The sequence below is a fragment of the Arachis stenosperma genome, chromosome 3 (assembly GCF_014773155.1).
Source record: "Arachis stenosperma cultivar V10309 chromosome 3, arast.V10309.gnm1.PFL2, whole genome shotgun sequence".
Lineage (NCBI taxonomy): Eukaryota > Viridiplantae > Streptophyta > Magnoliopsida > Fabales > Fabaceae > Arachis > Arachis stenosperma.
Window position 1 is genome coordinate 61,824,189 of NC_080379.1, and position 4,095 is coordinate 61,828,283.

The 4,095-nt window shown below is 42.1% G+C and overlaps 1 non-coding gene across 1 annotated transcript; it reads right to left on the reverse strand.

Moving 5' to 3' along the window:
- Positions 1-102, reverse strand: LOC130971136 (small nucleolar RNA R71). Its single transcript, XR_009082369.1, has one exon. It is a non-coding gene; the product is annotated as a small nucleolar RNA R71 (small nucleolar RNA).
- Between the last annotated feature and the right edge of the window lie 3,993 nt (positions 103-4,095).

The window sequence follows — 4,095 nt, forward strand, 5'->3', positions numbered from 1 at the left end:
AGGCTGAGAGCTGAGGTACAAACTTTTAGGCAACAAGATGGTGAGACTCTCTATGAAGCATGAGAGAGGTTTAAGGATTTGACAAGAAGGTGCCCACCGGACATGTTCAATGAATGGGTACAGCTGCATATTTTCTATGAGGGACTCTCGTATGAATCAAAGAAGGCAGTGGACCACTCATCCGGAGGATCTTTGAACAAGAAGAAGACCATTGAAGAAGCTATAGATGTCATTGAGACTGTAGCTGAAAATGACTACTTCTATGCTTCTGAGAGGAGCAACACTTGAGGTGTAATGGAACTGAACCATGTTGATGCACTACTAGCTCAGAACAAGATGATTGCCAAGCAGCTAGCTGACCTCACAAAACAAATGGAGAAGAACCAAGTTACAGCAGTCACCACACAATCATCAACCCAAGAAGGAGTAGACACAGCAGAAGGAGGTGAATGGGAGCAATCCAACTATGTTGGTAATTCACCAAGATAAAATCATGACCCATACTCCAAAACTTACAATCAGGGATGGAAGAACCACCCCAACTTTGGGTGGAGAAACCAACAAGACCAAGGCCAAGATCAGAGACGTCAAAATCACAATCCTAACAACCATGCTGTCCACCAACATTCATCACAAAGATCATATCAATAACCACCTAACCACACTCCTCAACACCCATATCAAAACCAGCATGATCACCCTCACTCTTATAACCCAAACCCACCATCATACTCTGAGGATAGACTCTCTAGAATTGAAACCTTACTTGAAGGTCTATGCAAGGAAGTCAAAGATAGCAAGGCATTCCAAGAAGAAGTGAGATCTAATATGCAAAATCAAGCATCAAGAAACTCGAGGCACAAATCGGTTACCTGTTCAAGCAAATCCCTAGCCAAACCAATTGCCGTAACATTAATCCAAACCCAAAGGAGGAATGCCAAGCCATCACCCTCAGAAGTGGGAAGGAATTGAAGGAGACTTTTAAGACACCATCAGCGGAGAATTCAGACAAAAGGGAAATAGAACAAAAAGAAGATCAAGTCATTCCTCCTAATACACATCGAGAAGAAGAAGTGCTGAGATCATATCCTCCAAAAGCCCCATATCCTCAGCAATTGAAGAAGAAGGAAGATGATGGCCAATTTTCAAGATTCTTGGAAATCTTTAAAAGGTTACAAATCAACATACCCTTTGCAGAAGCAATAGAGCAAATGCCGCTTTATGCTAAGTTCTTGAAGGAGTTGATGACTAAAAAGAGAAGCTGCAGAAACAACGAGACAGTGGTGTTAACCGAAGAATGTAGTGCCATCATTCAACACAAGTTACCCCAAAAATTGAAGGATCCAGGGAGCTTCCAAATCCCTTGTATCATAGGGGAGATCACAGTGGAGAAGGCCTTGTGCGATCTAGGAGCCAACATAAATCTGATGTCTTCAGCAATGATGAAAAGAATGAAGATTGAGGAAGCCAAACCGACAAGGATGGCCCTACAATTGGCAGACCGATCATTCAAATTTCCCCAGGAAATAGTGGAGGATTTGTTGGTAAAGGTGGGAGACTTTATTTTTCCGGCAGACTCTGTGGTGCTAGACATGGAGGAGGAAGCTAAAGCATCCATCATTTTGGGAAGGCCATTCTTAGCCACTGCCGGAGCCATTATTGACGTCCAGAAGGGTGAACTTACTCTTAGATTGCATGATGAGAAGATGATATTCAATGTGTTCAAGGCCATGAGTTACCCACAAGACTCATTAGGAGAGTGTATGAGGTTGGATTCAGTGGAAGCTATATTACAAGAAACTCTGGAGGAGGAAAAAATTGAGGAGCTAACAGAAGAAGATGAATCAACATTGAGTGAAGAGGTAGCAACAGCTGAGGTTCATGACCAGGGGACACTAGAAGGAAATAATGAAGAGAAAGAAGCACCCAAACTTGAACTGAAAGAATTGCCACCGACCCTCAAATATGCATACCTGGGAGAAAACAGAAGCTTTTCAGTAATCATAAACTCAGCTCTCAACCAAGAACAAGAGGAGAAATTACTCCAAGTGTTGCAAAAGCATAAGGATGCCATTGGGTGGACTCTGGCTGACTTGAAAGGGATTAGTTCAGCCATATACATGCACAAGATACTACTAGAAGATGATTCTAAACCTTTCATTCAACCCCAAAGGAGATTAAATCCAGCCATGAAAGAGGTAGTGTAGAAGGAAGTCATGAAGCTGTGGCAAGCAGGGGTAATCTACCCAATCTCTGACAGCCCATGGGTGAGTCCCGTTTAAGTAGTTCCGAAGAAAGGAGGAATCACAGTGGTGCCTAACGAAAGGAATGAGCTCATACCTACAAGAACTGTCACGGGATGGAGAATGTGCATTGACTACAGAAAACTCAACGCATCCACGAGAAAAGATCACTTCCCACTCCCCTTTATGGATCAGATGCTGGAAAGACTTGCAGGACATACTTACTACTGCTTCCTAGATGGTTATTCAGGATATAACCAAATAGTGGTTGATCCAATAGATTAGGAAAAAACATCATTTACCTGCTCATATGGAGTGTTTGCTTACAGGCGCATGCCATTTGGGCTATGCAATGCGCCTGCAACCTTTCAGCGCTGTATGCTTTTTATCTTCTCCGATATGGTAGAAAAGTTCATAGAAGTCTTCATGGACGACTTTTCAGTGTTTGGGGATTCATTCCCCGATTGCCTGAATAACCTCTTAGTATTAAAGCGATGCCAAGAAACCAACTTGGTCCTGAACTGGGAAAAATGTCACTTCATGGTGACAGAAGGAATAGTTCTCGGTCATAAGGTTTCTAAACAAGGCATTGAGGTGGACAGAGCTAAATTGGAACTAATTGAAAGATTACCTCCACCTAGTGATGTCAAGGCAATTAGAAGCTTTCTCGGGCATGCTGGCTTTTACAGAAGATTTATAAAAGACTTTTCAAAAATAGCCAAGCCCCTGAGTAATCTTCTTGTGTCAGACACCCCATTTGTATTTGACTAGGGATGCATGCTAGCATTTGAAAATTTGAAAAAGAAACTATCATCAGCCCCTATCATTGCCTCACCTGATTGGAACTGCCATTTGAGCTGATGTGTGACGCATCAGACTTTGCAGTGGGAGCAGTGTTAGGGCAGAGAAAAAATAATTTGGTGCATGTCATATACTATGCCAGCAAAGTCCTTAATGACACCCAAAAAAATTACACCACCACTGAAAAGGAATTGCTGGCAGTGGTTTTTGCATTTGACAAGTTTAGATCATACCTTATTGGATCTAAAGTAATTGTTTTCACTGATCACACAGCACTTAAGTATCTGTTTGCTAAGCAGGATTCAAAACTAAGATTGATAAGGTGGATTTTGTTGTTGCAGGAATTTAATATTGAAATCAGAGACAAGAAGGTAGTGGAGAACAAAGTGGTAGATCATCTGTCTAGAATCCCTTGTGAGAGAAGCAACACACACGAAGCAAGTGTAAATGAGTTCCTTCTAGATGAACAATTAATGTTGGTTCACAAGGCACCCTGGTTTGCAGACATTGCAAATTTCAAGGCAACTGGAGATCTATCCCCAGGAATCAACAGACATCAAAGAACAAAACTCATTAATGATGCAAAGTATTTCGTGTGGGATGAGCCATATCTTTTCAAGAAGTGCTCAGATGGGATTCTTAGAAGATGCATTTCAGAAGAAGAAGGACGAGAAGTCCTGTGGAATTGCCATGGCTCTTGCTATGGGCGTCACTTCGGAGGAGAAATGACTGCAGCCAAGGTATTGCAGTGTGGGTTCTTCTGGCCTACTCTTTTCAAGGATGCAAAAGAGCTAGTGAGGGGCTGCAATAAGTGCCAAAGGGCTGGGAACCTACCCAAGAAAAATGAAACACCACAAAACTTCATCCTAGAGCTCGAATTGTTTGATGTGTGGGGAATCGATTTCATGGGACCCTTCCCAACTTTCTATTCAAACAAATACATCCTAGTAGCAGTAGATTATGTATCTAAGTGGGTGGAAGTTATTGCAACCCCAACAAATGACAACAAGGTGGTCATGAACTTTCTCAGGAAAAATATTTTTAGCCGATT